At 42.9% G+C, this 17337-nt stretch overlaps 1 pseudogene; it reads right to left on the bottom strand.

Annotated features, from left to right (window-relative positions):
* Window positions 1-15610, bottom strand: part of LOC118626816 — a 66535-nt pseudogene extending 50925 nt beyond the window's left edge.
* Window positions 15611-17337: the final 1727 nt, after the last annotated feature.

The raw sequence follows: 17337 nt of genomic DNA, 5'->3' as shown, positions 1-17337 counted from the left end.
CCGTGGCCCCAGCTGTGGAAAGGACGGGGGTAGGTGAGCGGGTCCTGAGCCTCAAGTGCCATCAGGGCTCTTGCAATTCTGCCTTTTGTTGTTGCTGCTTGAGATTTTGGCTTTATTCTATCCTACCCTGTAATGACTTTTTCCACGTGTTGGAGGATATGGCCACAAACCCTCCCAACTTTACCCTTCCACTTTAGCACCCAGGAGTTAAGAAAACGTCTCTTCCACGCTTCAGCTTCAGAAATTCCGCAGAGTTGACGGACCGGACTGTTCCCTGGGGCCGGCGGGCAGTAATGAGTGCCCTCATGGGGGTTACCAGCCGCCTTGTGATGGGGGAGGGGATCAGATTTGCTTTTGGAAAAAAGGGGGCATTGCAAGCAAGGCTGCCAGGAGACACTTGACATGGGGATGCCTCTCCTATTTCTATCTACGCAAAGAGAAACCAGAGAGAGGCACGTAAAACTGGGACACGTTTTTAGAGACCACGTGGATGCTGAGTGGTGAAGGATTCCAAATATAGGACAGCGTGGGGGCCGAGGGGATGAACGGCAAAGGGGGAGAGCAATGGCGAGCCAGGATTTGAATGGAAAGCAATCGAGGGTTCACCTAGTCCAAACGTCTACATAACATGCACAGCCCACCAGCCTGTGCTTGAACCCTGCGGGTGCTAGGGGAGTCATCACCTCCTGCCAATCCTTCCCATTGTGCAACAGCGTCAGGTACTGAAAATCTTTCCCTGAACCAAACCCGCATCTTTCTGCGACTTCCACCAACTGGGATTAGCTTGGACTTTGGGGGGCACAGTCAGCTCCCCTTCCCAGGGCAGAAATTTGTCAATAAGTAGTAGCGCATGCTTCCTAGGGGTGGGTGAGGACTAAAAGAGCACCTGCCTCACAGTAAGGGCTCAGGAAATGTTGGCAACAATTCCTGTTATCACTGGAAAACAGCTTTCATGTGCCCTGTGAGCCTTAGCAACTTGCTGCACACACTGATGTTTATTGGAGGCTAATCACATGAGAGGTCGTGGGCCAAGCACAGTTTCCTTTCTGTAGTTCTCATGCAACTCTACAAGTAACTGTCATTATGCCCTTTACAGAAGGAGTGGGATCAGAGAAGATAATGTCACTTGTCTAAGATCACAGTGTGGCAGAACTCGGGCAGGAATAGGCTGTCTGACTCCAAAGCCCATCTGCTTTGCTACCATGCAAAACGCCTCCTTCTGCAGCTTCATCTTTTGTGCACTTGGGTCCCCAGACTATTGCTGTTCACCTCTGGACTGGTTCCAATGTGTAAATGTGGCTCCTTTGTGTGGGCCCTTGGGTGCCAGAGTTGGCTATATCACTACCTAAATAGGCCCAATAGTAAGATGGTTTCTGTCGGGACTTCAGGGCCAAAGCAGGTACCACGCAGAACCTGGCTTTGGAGGGGCCAAGAAAGTCTCATTCATCTTTGCTTCCCTCAACGAGTAGCCCATGTTAAAGGATCATTTTCTTTCTTCTTTTTTTTTTTTATCCTCACTCGAGGACACTTTTTGCATTTATCTTCAGATAGAGCGGGAGGAAGAGAGGGAGGAAGAGAGAGAGAAACATTGATGTGAGAGAGACACATCAAGTGGTTGCCACCACATGACCCCACCCGGGGCCGGGGACAAACTGTAACCGAGGTAGTGCCCTTAGCGGGAACGGAACCTGGGACTCTCTGGTCCGCGGGCCGACGCTCTAACCACTGAGCAAAACCAGCCAGGGCTTAAAGGATCATTTTCAAAAAAAGGGTAAAATGATTTACATTCAGGTATGAAGTGAACACATGTTAAAGGATTTCATTTAACTCATTTTCAATGAAGGAACTTGTAAGATGTTACACCAATTCAAAGGTGAATCCAAAGAACAGACACGTTTACGTCCGGCTGGTGCAGCTCAGTGGTTGAGCGTCCACCCATGCACCAAGAGGTCGCCGGTTCCATTCCCAGTCAGGGACATGCCCAGGTTGTGGGCCCGATCCCCAGTGGTGGACATGCAGGAGGCGGCCAATCGGTGTTCTCTCTCATTGATGTTTCTCTCTTTCTCACTTCTCTCTATAATCAATAAAGGAAAAAAAATTTTTTTAATGGAACAGATATATTTATAGACATAAATACTGAATATTGACATAAATATGTAAAACTGGCTTCTTCAGTAATCAGGGAGTAAAGTCTGTGGAATCTCTGCTGGACAGAATTTGTATGTCAATAGACAAGAATTATTTTACTTCGCTATCAGTTCTCTTCTATTTACAGAGTAGTAAAAGAGCTTTAAAAACTTTAAAAATTTTTGTTTACCTTGGTCCAGTCACCAGTTCCAACGGAGGCTGCAGCCAAGACATGAAGAGGAGGCTGAGCCTCGGCGGGGCAGTGACGGAAGGAGTAGGGAGGGGCCCCAAGAGCAAAGACGTGTCATTAGAGACCCAGGCTCAGATCATTCACACCCTCTTATTCCCAGTGACTCTGTACAGAAACGAGCTGGACAGCCGAGAAGGCTGATAGGGAAAAAATGCCTCATTTGAAATATCGTGAGGGAGAGTTCTACGGATACCCCGGACCGCCAGAAAGATGACCAAGTGGGACCTAGAGCAAATTAAGCCTGAGACATCGCTGGAGGCAAAAATGACGAACCTGAAGCTGCCCTACGTCCGGCACATCATGAGAGGGCAGGGTTTTTGGAACAGACAGTAATGCTGGAAAAAACAGAAAGCAGAAGGTAAAGAGGAAGACCAAATAAGAGATGGATCTTCCATAAAAGAAGCCTTAGGCATGAGTCTATAGGAGCTGAGAGGGCTGTTGAGGACAGGACAATGCGGACATCACTCATTCATTCATAGGGTCACCGGGAGGTAGAGCTGCGTGACACACAAAATAGCACAGACGCGAAGGAAAGCTCGAATCAGATAATCTGGAAGGGTATGTGCTAGACTTGGGGTCAGCAAACTTTTACTGTCAAGGGCCAGGTAGTAGACAGTTTAGACTTTGTGGCCTACATTGTCGTTGTACATTGTCCTTGTTTTATGTATGCAACTCTGGCCCTGGCCAGTGTGACTCAGTGTTTGGAGCATTGGCCCTTACCACTAAGGGTCTTGGGTTCGGTCCCTGGTCAAGGGCATGTACCTCAGTTGCAATTTTGATCCTTGGCCCCTGTTGGGGCATGTGAGAGAGACAGCCAATCAGATGTGTCTCTCTCACATTGATGTTTCTCTCTCTCTCTCCCTCCCTCCCACACTCCCTTCCACTCTCTCTAAAAATCAGTGGAAAAAATATCTTTGGGAGAAGATTAACAAAACAACAACAAAAATCATAAGTATTTGACTCTCTCCTTTATGTATAAAAGTAGCCATAGATAATACCCAAACTAGCATGACTGTGTTCCAATAAGCTTTATTTATGGGCACTACAATTTGAATTATATATAATTATCATATGTCACAAAACATTTTTCTAATTTTTTCAACCCTTTAAAATGTAAAACCCACTCATTGGCAAACAAAAACAGGCGGCTGCTGGATTTGCTCCATATGCAATAATGTGCCAACTCCTGCTCTAGACAATGACGCATAAATTTTCCCCTGTGGTAGGCAGAATAATGACCCCCTAACTACACCCATGTCCTAATTCCTGGAACTTGTGAATAAATATGTTGCATTATATGGCGGGGAGAAATTAATGTTGCTAATCAGATGACCTGGAGATGAAAGATTGCCCTGGATTCTGTGGGTGGTCCCAGTATAATCTCCAGCATTCTCACATGGGAAGAGGTGGGCAAAGTCAGCGCAGAGAGGTGGCATCCTGAGAAAGGCTTGACAGCCACTGCTGGTTTTGAAGATGGAAGGGGCCACGAGCCAGGAAACGCAGGCAGCGGTAGAAGCTGGAAAAGGCAAAAAAATAGCGTTTCCACCAGAGTCTCCAGAAGCAACACTGCCCTGTTGACACCTTTTAGCTCAGTGAGACCCATTTCAGACTTCTGATCTCCAGAACTGTAGCATAATAAGGATGTGTGGTTTTAAGCTATCAAGTTTGTGATAATTTGTTACAGCAGCAATAGGAAACGAACACACTCCATTTTATTTTAAAAAAATCTCAAAAGAAAAATTATTCTTGATTATGAAATAAGGCTGGTCTCGTTAGGTTTGGCCTGATTATATACGTAGGTGCAGCAAGAATATTAATTTACCATACAGACCTTATACATTTGTTGGATGTTTCCATAGCAGTTTCGGATTAGACTTCAAATTTAGGTTAATTCCTCTCTTCTTGAGTGTCCCAAATATCTAAAATTTTGGGACCGGCCAGGAAGTGATTTTCCTTATTGACCTATACGTTTGGGAACTCAGTTAGTTGGGTGCCAGGTCAGTTTTCCTGGGAGGGCAGTAAAAGTATTGATTTCTGTTTCCTTAAAAGTGTTGGTCACCTCTCCCTTCCTCTCTCTCTAAAAAAATCAATGAAAACATTTTTTTTTTTTTATCCTCATCCGAGGACATTTTTCCATTTTTTGTACAGACAGAGTGGGAGGGAGAGAGAGGAAGAGAGAGAGAGGGAAACATCGATGTGAAAGGGACACATCGAGTGGCTGCCACCCGCACGACCAACTGGACAAACTGGAACCGAGGTACATGCCCTTAGCGGGAACCGAACCCGGGTCTCTCTGGACCGCAGGCGGACGCTCTAACCGCTGAGCCAAACCGGCCAGGGCGATATTTTTTAAAAAGGCCCAGCTAGTGTGGCTCAGTGAACTGAGTGTCGCCCAAGAAACGAGAGGTCCTGATTCGATTCCGGGTCGAGGCTCATGCCCAGGCTGCAGGATCGATCCCCAGTAGGAGGCGTGTTCCAGTCTCACATCAATGTTTCTATTTCTCTCTCCCTTCCTCCTCTCTAAAAATTCAATAAAAACATTTTTTTTAATGTGTTGGTCATACCCCAATGAATAAGCATCATTCTTAAATATGATAAGGCAAGGTCTTGATGGAGAAATCAATATTTCCAGTAAATGGTAAAAAGGAGGATATATTCTTAACAAACCTATGCAAATATCTGTACTGCCATGAAAAGTAAAGAGACTTAATAAGAGCCCTGGCCAGTTTGGCTCCGTGGTTGGAGCGTCGGCCTGTGGTCCAGAGAAACCCGGTTTTGGTTCCCGCTAAGGGCATGTACCTCGGTTACAGTTTGTCCCCAGCCCTGGTTGGTCATGCAGGTGGCAGCCACTCCATGTGTCCCTTTCACGTCGATGTTTCTCTCTCTCTCTCTGTTCCTCTCTCTCCCTCCCTCCCACTCCACCTGAACAAAAAATGAAAAAATGTCCTTGGGTGAGGATAAAAAAAAAAAAGAGAGAGAGAGAGACTCAATAAGAGTTCCTGGGGGTGAGGGTTGGGCCAGTGAAAATATGATGTCATTTTTATTTATTTTATTTTTATTTTTGTTTAAAATAATTTTTTTCTTAATTTTATTTTTTAGAGAGAGAGGAAGGGAGAGGGAGAGAGAGATAGAAGCATCAATGAGAGAGAACATCGATTGGCCACCTCCTGCATGCCCCCCACTGGGGATTTGGCCCACAACCTGGGCATGTGCCCTGACCAGGAATTGAACCAGCAACCTCTTGGTGCATGGGTCGATGCTCAACCACTGAGCCACACAGGCCACACCCGGACATCACTTTTTAAAGTTTCATTTCAGCTTGCAAAAATAGAGTCTACTAAATTGTTATGGGCTACACAAAGCTTACAAAGAAAGTGAAAAGGCTTCCTTATATATCCAGAAAAATAGAACATTAAAAAATCAATAATATTTCAAACTATAATAATCTCTCATCAGTTCTTCCCATTCCATCTAACCTAGATCTTGGGTTAGCAATATCAAGAAGCCATTTGCTTCTTGTTTAAAAAAGAGCTCTGGAAATCCTATCTTGGCCAATTGGTATAGTCTGAAAGTTATCTAATAACTCCAGAAGCCTGTACCTAAGAGACTATTCTTTATGTGTTTTTTGAAAATGTGTTTTTATTGAATTTTAGAGAGAAAGGGAGAAGGAGAGGGAGAGAAACATCAACCAGCTGCCTCCTGCACGCCCCCTACTGAGGATCGAGTCTGCAATCCGGGCATGTGCTCTGACCCGGGAATCCAATTGGTGACCTCTTGGTGCATGGGACAATGCTCAATCACTGAGCCACACAAGCCAGGTAAAGAGGCTACTCTTTAAAGTGTCAACAGTTTGAAGTTCTTTTGCAGTGGGTGGGGAAGGGGAGACTCTAAAATGGTCCTTCTTTATTGATGACAAATTCTTGGCCAGTGATTGATTAAGCCCTCAGAGAAGCATCAGAATGAAGGAAAATCAAAAGCACAGTCTTCTTTAATTGCAGTGTTATGGAAAACTGACATTAATTGAGCAGACCTGGGATTCATGGATAAACCCTCCAATTTTGTATCTAATAGTGTATAAGCATTTTGAAGAGAAATGGTTCATAACTTTCAGCAGATCCTCAACGGCGTTATGTCCTTAGGGAAGCTAAGAACAGCTGAACTGGATGTGTTTTAAGATTCTTTCTAGCACTGACTGACATTCTGATTTTATGATTGGCCATCACTCGGCTACCTCCATGTGCTGCCCCCGCCCATAGCTCCAGAGTGGGAACAACTCAGTAGTAGCTCAAGCAGCACTTTTCTTTGTTTTCTAATAAGAACATACTCATTCTCAAACCCTGGACTGAAACTGCTCTGATCGCTGCTGAGTAGTTGTGCTGTTTTTCTTGCTATTTTGAAACACTTTGTTATATAGGATTTTTGTTGTTGTTGTTATTGAAAATTGTCCAAAGTGATTTTTCTTACCTAATTATCCCTACTTTTCAGTAACCTAAATTATATTCTACCTTTTCAATTTAGACCCATTTCCTTACATTTTTTTTTTTTCATTATTGACTTTAGAGAGAGAGGAAGGAAGAGGGAGAGAAAGAGATAGAAACATCGATGAGAGAAAACATTTATCAACCGCCTCCTGCATGCCCTCCACTGTGGATCAGGCCCACAGCCTGGGTATGTGCCCTGTCTGGGACTCAAACCGATGACCTCTTGGTGCATAAGTCGACACTCAACCACTGAGCCACACCGGCCAGGCTTGTTTCCTCTTTTAAAAACTCTACTTGGAGACTGTAGTTCATGTAAAATGGTTTCTAAGGCAAAATGGCTTGCCAGAAAGCTGGAACAATTTGAGCAATAAAATAATTAATGATAGTGATGGATTATAAACCATAGAATAAGACTCTGTGAGTCCACATGAATGAATAAGGAGAAGAAAACATTCTTCCTTATAGTAATTGACAACTAATAAAAGTAGAAGGAATGATGCTAAAACTAGTGGGTGAAAGTTTGATGAGGAACATACTCAAATATCCCCATAAGGTACTTAGTAACGTCCAAGGGAAAAGTAGTAACTTGACAATGGAGCCGTCTGGCAGACGCCATCTTCATCGTGTGATTTAGGTACATCAGTAACATGGGAACATGCAAATGAATGTGTCTCCTGACAGGACGCATAGAGGGCATGTGATCGTTTCTGCAGTATTTCTGCTGAATGTGCACATATAACCTGAATCCAATCACAAGGAAACATGAAGACGATCCCAAATCCAGAGACAATCTACAAATGACTGGCTTGTACTCTTTGAAAACAACACAAAGAAAGTCTGAAGAACAACTTCAGATTAAAGGAGACTAATAAACCCAGCTGGTATGGCTCAGTGGTTGAGCGTGACTTATGGACCAAGAGGGCATCAGTTCGATTCCCAGTCAGGATGCACCAGGAGGTCACCGGTTCAATTCTCGGTCAGGGCACATGCCCAGGTTGTGGGCCAAAACCCCAATGCGGGGCATGCAGGAGGCAGCCAATCAATGTTCTCTCTCATCAATGTTTCTATCTCTCTCTTCCTCTCACTTCCTCTCTCTCTAAAATCAATAAAGAAAAATAAATTTATTTTTTTTAAAAAAGGGAGACTAATAACTAAATACAATGTGTGATCCTGGCTTGGATCCAAGATTGGTAAAAATAGCTGTAAAGAGCATTATTGGGCCCTGGCCGGTATGGCACAGCAGTTAGAGCGTCCAGAGAGTCCCGGGTTTGGCACGTACCTTGGTTGCAGTTTGTCCCCGGCCCTGGTTGGGGTCATGTGGGTGGCAACCAGTCGATGTTTCTCTCTTTCTCTTCCCCCGCCTCTCCTTCCCGCTCTATCTGAAGGTAAATGCATAAGTGTCCTTGAGTGAGGATAAAAAAAGAACATTATTGGGATAGTTGATGAAATTTACAAATGGGCTGTGGATTAGATAACAATACTATATGGATGATTTCGATAGCTGTGCTGTGGTTATGCAAGAGAATGTCTTTGGCCTTAAAAAATACACATGAAATATTTATGGTTATGGGGACAAAATGTCTCCAATTTACTCTCAAGTTTTAGAAGCGCACGTGGGGGGATGAGGAAGCAAATGAGGGAAAATATAAACAATTGAAGAATCTGGACAGAGTAGGGAGGTCCTTGCACTCATCTTATAAATTTTCTACAACTTTGAAATTATATGAAAATAAATTATAACAAAAACAGTTGTCCAGACACTTTAATTTCACTCCACAGTACTAAAAACAATCCATTTTCTTCATTTATTAAACACCTCTAAGGAACTTAACTGACCCTCTAAAATAATTCAGAGGTTCTTTCAAGATTCTAAATCAATAACCATTTTTACTCATCACTGATGGGGAAAAAATCAATACATTTAGTTAATTTTCCATATAATTAACACTTATTTCTTTAAGTCATTCTTTTAGCAAAGGTAGGGGACCCTTCTATGTGCCAGATACATGTCAGGTGTTTGGTGAACCAGAGACAAAGATCCCTGTCCTAACAGAGGGAGACAGACAACACAGACATCAGTAAATGATATATTATAGGTTAAAAGTTGGTAAGTGCCGTAAAGAGTAGAACCAGGTAAGGGGGTCAGGGTGCAAGGGCTGGGGAAGTTAGGCCAGGCTGCCATTCAATGTAGGGTGGTCAGGAAAGGCCTTATTGTGGAGAAACTGAGACTCGAAAGCAGTGAGTTTTGCAGACATCTGTGGAAAGAGCTATCGAGGCAGAAGGAACAGCAGTGTAAAAGTCCCGAGGTAGAAGCTGCCCAGTTTCAAGGAGCAGCAAGGAAGCCACTGTGGCTGCAGTAGAGTGAGGAAGTCATATTTCTGCTCAAAATCCTCCACTGGCTTCCCATCTCTCTCAAAAATCCTTGCAGCAGCCTTGAAGGTCCTATAGACCTCCTTCGTCCTTGTTATCTTTCTGATCTCCTCTCCTCCTCCTCCTCTAGGTTCGTAAGTATTTTTGTTTTAACTATACTGGAACAAAAGTATCTTTTAAAAATTGCATTGTTATCTTCTCAAATGCAGGGTAATAATTATACTGTACTGTAATGACACTAAGGCACTGTCTATAGATTAAAATGTTAGGGACTGTCAAAGTATAGTGTGTAAATGTGTGAGTTACATAAAAGACAGACACAGAAAAGTCTAGGATTCTATGGATAGACCCCCCCCCCGTTGGTTTTATAGGATCCCCTCACCATCCCCCAAAATGTGCCAGCATCATCTGTTTCAGAAAATCACACAATTTTAGATATCTCCAAGGTCCCTTTCAGCTCTAGACTAAAATGATGACCTATTTTCAGGAAGAGAAAATTATAGCTCAGAAATAAAAAATAATCTGTCTAAGGGACACATAGCAGGAAAAACCAGGAGTCCATCTTAGCCGCCAGGAGCCACCTACTCCCAACCCCAGGCAGCTCTGTCACTGTCTCCCTGAAGCTCCCCACAGGACAAAAGCACAAAAGTTCCTTCATCTAAGAATAAAATGTTTTACCTTATTATTCTCCAGGGACAATTATGAATGTTTCAGGTTGTGTCACTGATTACTTGCTATCATTTTGCAACTGCAAATAACTTTAGGTTCCCATAGCAACACTCTGCTCTGGAAACTGACATTGTTCCCTAATCTATGTGGGAAGGAACAAGAGCCTCTCCCAGAAAACTCACAGCAGGTGGAAGAAGCCAAGTTAGAGAGTGTGGAGTGTGGGGATGGTTATTAAGGACTTTGTCCAGCCAAAGACAATGAACCTACCATGGTCACCACGGAAAGACTAGCCAATCCTTGACCATCCTATGGGCCCCAAGGAGGACACTGGGCCAACAAAATAATCTTCATATGACAAGAAGCATTACAAAGCTTGGCAGGATCAAGGCAAGAAATTAAGATGCTAAGCTTCATCAAGTGAAGAAAGCTTCCACTAAACTTCACTAAAAGTACACAGTATTTTTTATAGAAAGGATGTAAACCTAGCCCTGGCCGGTTTGGCTCAGCGGTTAGAGCGTCGACCCACAGTCCAGAGAGACCTGGGTTTGGTTTCCACTAAGGGCATGTACCTCGGTTGCAGTTTGTCCCCGACCCCGGTTGGAGTTGTGCAGGAGGAAGCCACTTGATGTGTCCCTTTCACATAGATGTTTCTTTCTCTCTCTCTCTTCCTCTCTCTCCCTCCCACTCTATCTGAACAAAAAATGGAAAAATCCACGGGTGAGGATTAAAAAAAAGATGTAAACCTGGAAAGTTTATGTCGGTAGACAGACTGAAAGGCCTATCACATGCTGAACTCTTTGGGAGATGTGTTCTGAGGTCTGCAGGTTACTATGAAGTGGATCACAGATGAACTGATTGTTGGAGGATGGACAGATATGTACTAAAGCAAGCCCTGTAAAGTAACTGGAGAATCCAGGTGGTTGGTATCGGAGTAGTTACTGTAACTTCTATCAACTTCTCCCCAAGTTTGAAATTTTCATAATAAAATGTTGGAATAAACTCATCATATTATGAGAGAACAGGGAAGGGAAAAAAGAATAAGTGTAAGAAAAAAGGTGATAAGGGAAGGAGAGAAAGATAAAAAAGGAAAAGACAGAAAAAAATATTTTCAGTGTCCTCCCTAAATTCCCTTTCTTTCTCCCCTCTGTCCCTGAGAGCTGTTTAAAGCAGATTTGGTATGAACTGGGCTGAAATTATTGAAATATATATTAGTGTCAAAAGGAACTCAAAGGAATTTTTAAAAAACACCAAATTACTGCCCAGCTGGTGTGGCTCAGTGGTTGAGCATCGGACCCATGCACCAGGAGGTCGCCAGTTTGATTCCCGGTCAGGGCACATGCCCAGGTTGTGGTCCGAAACCCCAGTGGGGGGCATGCAGGAGGCAGCCAATCAATATTCTCTCTCATCAATGTTTCTATCTCTCTCTTCCTCTCTCTCTAAAATCAATACAGAAAAATATATGTTTTTTTAAAAAAGGGAGACTAATAACTAAATACAATGTGTGATCCTGGCTTGGATCCAAGATTGGTAAAAATAGCTGTAAAGAACATTATTGGGCCCTGGCCAGTTTTGCACAGTGGTTAGAGCATCAGCCCGCAGACCAGAGAGTCCCGGGTTCGGTTCATATTAAGGGCACGTACCTCAGTTGCAGTTTGTCCCCAGCCCTGGTTGGGGTCATGTGGGTGGCAACTACTCGATGTGTCCCTTTCACGTTGATGTTTCTCTCTCTCTCTCTCCCACTCTATCTGAACAAAAAATGGAAAAATGTCCTCGGGTGAGGATAAAAAACAAAAAAAAATCACTAACTTCACTTGATGTTTGGAATTGACCATTGTTATCCTAATAAGTGTTTATGTAAAATAAAATAAGCCTCTATAAAGGGCAGGGTAGAATTAAAAAGTGTCTTTTTTAGCCCTGGCCGGTTTGGCTCAGCGGTTAGAGCGTCGGCCTGCGGTCCGGAGAGACCCGGGTTCGGTTCCCGCTAAGGGCACGTACTTCGGTTGCAGTTTGTCCCCGGCCCTGGTTGGTCGTGCGGGTGGCAGCCACTCGATGTGTCCCTTCACGTCGATGTTTCTCTCTCTCTCTCCCTCCCACTCTATCTGTACAAAATATGGAAAAATATCCTCAGGTGAGGATAAAAAAAAAAAAAAAAAAAAGTGTCTTTTTAGCTAGGACGTTCAATCAATAGCCTAAACATGGAAGCTAAGGCTTTTGAATGTTAGGGCCTATCACGCAAGTCCTGGGACTAATGTAATATGTAGTTGGAAAATTTCAAGGCTGAAGCTCAGTCCTTTACACACAGAGTTCAAAACAGTGAGTGTCAAGGTAAAAACAAAACTTTTAAAGGATCTTTGAAATTTGAAGACAAATTTGCTGAACTACTGACAGTTCCATAAATATATGGCACTCATCCTTGGCAGTAGCTCTAGGCTGAAAAGCAACCAAACCTGTGAAAATTGTGCCATCTGGTGGTCAGAGCACAGAATAGTCTAATAATGTCTTTCCTATTAACTCTTGTTTTCCACTCGTTTGGGAAAGTCTGTCTACTAATCCTTTATTTTTTCTACTACTATTCTTAGTTATTCAATAAGCATTTATAAGGAACCCTTGAAATACTAGAAAGAGCACAGAACTTGGAGCCAAAAGAAGCTGTCATCATACTTCTATTTCTTAATAGCCCTGTCTTCTTAGCATTAGTTTTGAACCTATGTTCTCACAAGGACTTGATCATTCATTCATTATCAAAAGGCCCGGGAAATGATAATTATGGGACACGATGGAGGTGTTAGCTAATGCTATGGTGGTAACAATTTTGCAATATATTGTAGTCATTTTGGTCATGTCATGGGAAATCCCACTTTTAAACAATTCCTTTCTTAGGGTAAGATTCTCTGTGCTGTTTTCTAATTAAAATAGGAATGCCCAAAAAAGGGGCAATACTTGTCCGGCTGGTGTGGCTCAGTGGTTGAGCATTGACCTATGCACCAAGAGGTCACCAATTTGATTCCCAGTAGGGGCACATGTCCAGGTTGTGGGCCTGATTCCCAGTGGGGGGCATGCAGGAGGCGACCAATCGATGCTCTCTCTCATTGATGTTTCAAATTCTCTTTCCTTTCCTATATCTCTAAAACCAATAAAGAAAAATTGTTCTAAAAAGGGGTGGGGGGATGATACTTTAAATGAAAAGTGTTGGGTTCAGTTTATTAATTGTGTGATTTGGGGAACTCCCTTTTGAGACACCTTCTTGTGTACAATGCTCCAACCAACTGAGCCACACTGGCCAGAAGTGTGTGTGTGTGTTATATATAAATATATATATATTTATATTTATATATAATTTCAAACTTTTTGCTGCCTGGCCTGTGTGGCTCAATTGGTTGAACATTATCAAGTGTACCAAAAGGTCACCGGTTCGATCAGGGCACATGCCCAGGTTGTGTTGAGTCCTCTGATCAATGCTCAATGCTTCTCTCTCTCTCTCTCCCTTCCTCTCTAAAATCGATTAAAAAATAAATAAAACACCCAATACCAATACAGACAAATGTATCAGATTAATACTTATAAAGCAAATACCCATGGAATCACTACACAGATCAAGAAATAGAATTCTACAAGTCTGTGTCTCTTCCATTAAACATTCTTGTATATGTATCCTGATTCATTTCTCTAGGGTATAACTTTAAGGAGTGGGAATATTGTGTTATGGGGTATATGTGTATGTATCTTCTAATCTACTAGGTGAGACAGTTTTATAGTGTTTTTTCTAACTTACTCTGCCACCAGCAGCGTATGTCGTCAGTTCCTCACCAACACTTGCCATCAGCAGACGCGAAATTTTTTTCTCCACTACTCATCAGAGTGGCTGGCAGACATGTCATTGTAGTTTTGATATGCATTATTTCCCTGGCTACAAATGAGGTTGAGCACAATTTTTAAGTTTAGTAATCACTGAAATATCTCCTTTTATGATTCAAGTCTTTCACCGGTTTCCTGATATCCCATGCCCTTCTTTCCACTCTGCACCCCACGAGGGATTCTAGGTATGGTGCAAACTCAGAGCAGAGGAAGGGCAGGCCTCAAGCCTTATTCTCTGCTGGCAATACCCAGAGCACTAGACAGAGCTGGCCACGGAATAGGGCTTAGTAAATACATATTGATTAGTGCAGGTCCACAACACTTACTGGCAATCCGCAAACCCAAAAAGTTATAAAAAGCAAAAAATTTTGTTTGGTACAAAATTCATTTGGAGGAAAATCCTGAACTGACACGAAGCTACTTACATTTTTTTTTATCTTTTTTCCTGCAAAAACATTAATGTGTTTGACTATGGATGCTGCCCCAGTCCCTGATGGGGGATAACATAACATACAATATATATACCTATGTCTCAGAGTAGCTTCCTAAAATCTGAAATTAAAAAAATAATAATAATAATCCAATTCTGGACAGTTTGGCTCAGCGGTTAGAGTGTCGGCCTGCGGTCTGGAGAGACCCGGGTTCGGTTCCCGCTAAGGGCATGTACCTCGGTTGCAGTTTGTCCCTGGCCCTGGTTGGGTCGTATGGGTGGCAACCACTTGACGTGTCCCTTTCATATTGATGTTTATCTCACTCTCTCTCTCTCTCCCTCCCACTCTATCTGAACAAAATATTTAAAAAAAAAAATCCTTGAACACATCTTGTCCCAAAGATATTAAATACAAGATTCTGGACCTACCATTCATTGAATTCTTGCAGTGTTTCTAAGCACTGCAAATGCATTTTACACAAATAATAGACTTGTTAGGACGATTAAATAAGTTAGGTATTTAAATGTATCATACCTTTTGTATTTTACATAAGCCAGAGGCTCAGACTATTCACCTAGTCACATAACACAGCTGAGACTCATGTTTCTTGACATTAGTGTATCTTCCAAAATGCATAGAATACATAGCATACCTATTACTATAGAGTAATTTAAAGGTATCATTGAAATATACTTAATAATTAGGAGCCCAACTGAATGCCTACAGCATATTCACTGAGAAATGTGGTTTAGATGGATCAGTCATAGTAACAAGGAGCTAACTGGAACCTCAAAGGGCAACAAGAGCACTGTTTGTCCCCCTCCCCCCCCAATCCTCACCTGAGGATATTTTTCCATTGATTTTCAGATACAGTGGAGGGAGTGATGGAGGGAGAGGGGGAGAGAGAAACATTGATGAGAGAGAGACACTTTGATTGGTTGCCTCCTGCACGACCCCAACCGGGGCAGGGGATCGAATTGCAAGGTACATGCCCTTGACCAGAATCAAACCCTCAACTCTTTGGCCTGTGGGCTGGTGCTCTAACCGCTGAGCCAAATTGGCCAGGGCCTGAGTGCAGTTAACAGATGAGACCGGTGAGATCCAGAAGGGTTAGGGGCATGCCGATGGCCTCACAGCTAGTCAGGCTACTGAGAGTACAGGCACTACTTCCAGTCTGAACTGTACCACGGCTTCCTGACACAAGGTGCCAGAAATCAATGCTGCATTCCTCTTCTTGTGGACTTTAAAACAAGGGAAACTGTTATTCCTGAACACTTCCATATTTAAAACAAGTTTCAAATAAAGTAAGGTCAACTCAAATCTCCCCTCCTCACCTTGTAAACTTACTTATTCTTACCTTTAGTCCCAGAGATGTCATCTTGTCCAAAGTCCACTGCTTGAAGGCCTCCCACTCCATTCACTCCCATCTTCTCTGGGGCCTTGGTTTAGCAGTCACCATCCCCTCTCATGTTTAAGCTTCCCATTTTCAACTGGCATTCCCAATTGTGAAACAAAGCCTCATCCTCCCACTACCTCCTGTTTCTTCTCTCCTTCAGTTAAGAGTAGTCTACACTGCTCCACATTCTCATCTCCCACTTACTCAACACATAATCAATGTGCTTGCCCCACAACACTTTTGGAGAAATTACAGTAGAGTATTAAAGTGTACTAGGAAGCATAAGCATTTTTATCAAGGACCAAATATATAAACCCGGCTTAATAGGACAACAAATGGCCAGAGGTCCCAATGATTTTACCTCTTGGGATTCTTGCGCTTGTTGTAGTTCCCTTCCCACACTAAATGGGGTTGACCTGTGTGATCAATGAGATATTGTGGAAATAGAAGCTTGCTGCATTATTCACTCAGGTTGAGGGGGAGGGGTGCTGCATGTCATGAGAACACTCAGTCCAATAAAGAGGTCCATTTGGCTAGGAACTAGGGTTCCTACCCACAACCAGCACTAATTGCCAGGCATGTGGGTGAGCATATGAAACAAATCCTCCAACCCCAGCCAAGCCTTCAGATGACTGCAACCTCTTGGGAGACCCTGAGCCAGATCACTCAGATAAGCCACTCTTGAATTCTTAACCCAGTGTAACTGTATGAGATAATACATATTTGTTTTAAATGGCTAAGTTTTGGCACTCATAGTAGAAATGTGGAAAGTTTTACAGCACAAGCATTCATATTATTGAGAAAATGATGGTAAGATAGTCTGAATGTAATGACTATGGGAAAGTCTTGAAGGTTCTCTCAATAAAAATTTTTTTTTTTTCTTTTTGATTTTAGAGAGAGGAAGGGAGAGAGGGAGAGATAGAAACATCAGTGAGAGAGAACATCAATTAGCAGCCTCCTGCATGCCCCCCACTGGGGATTTGGCTTACAACCTGGGCATGTGCCCTGACTAGGAATCGAACCAGCAACCTCATGGTGCATGCATGGGTCGATGCTCAACCACTGAACCACACCAGTTGGGCTATGTCCTCTCAACTTTTAAGAGACATGAGAATTTTACTCTGAAAACGCCTATCTAATGTCATCAGTGTTGGAAAATATTCCATTTTCCCACATTCCTTCAGAAACCTGTGAGGACTCATGCTACAAAGAAAGTTGTGAATGTGAGGAAGGAGGGAAAGCCTTTAATGATGCCTTTTACATTGGGAAAAACATTAAAATCTTTCCTGGATGAAAAACCTGTTTCTTTGTGTGTGTTTCCTCCCAGTGATCTTGTCTTCACTGATACATGAGCACGCATACTGGAGTGGAACCCAGGAATGTGATCAATATGAGGATGACTCAGATTCTGTACACCAGAATGAGTGCCTACAAAATATACTGAAAACAAAAGGTATGAATGTTGTGAGTACGGTATTAGTACTCATTCTTAGGTTTGGCCACCAGCTCATTACTTTTGTTTCAGTATAAATGTTGATGCCAAAACTATCCCTGAAAATAAACTTTAAATTACATTTTAATAACTTAAAAAAATAGCCCAGCACTATGGCTCAGTGGTTGAGGGTCAACCCCTGCACCAAGAGGTCACCGGTTTGATTCCTGGTCAGGGCACATCCCTTGATTGTGGGCCCAATCCCCAGTGGGGGGGGCATGCAGGAGGTAGCCAATCAATGTTCTCTTTAATCGATGTTTCTATCT

The sequence above is a fragment of the Molossus molossus genome, unplaced genomic scaffold (assembly GCF_014108415.1).
Source record: "Molossus molossus isolate mMolMol1 unplaced genomic scaffold, mMolMol1.p scaffold_m16_p_12, whole genome shotgun sequence".
In the NCBI taxonomy this organism is placed as follows: domain Eukaryota; kingdom Metazoa; phylum Chordata; class Mammalia; order Chiroptera; family Molossidae; genus Molossus; species Molossus molossus.
This window is presented reverse-complemented; position numbering and strand designations above follow the sequence as displayed.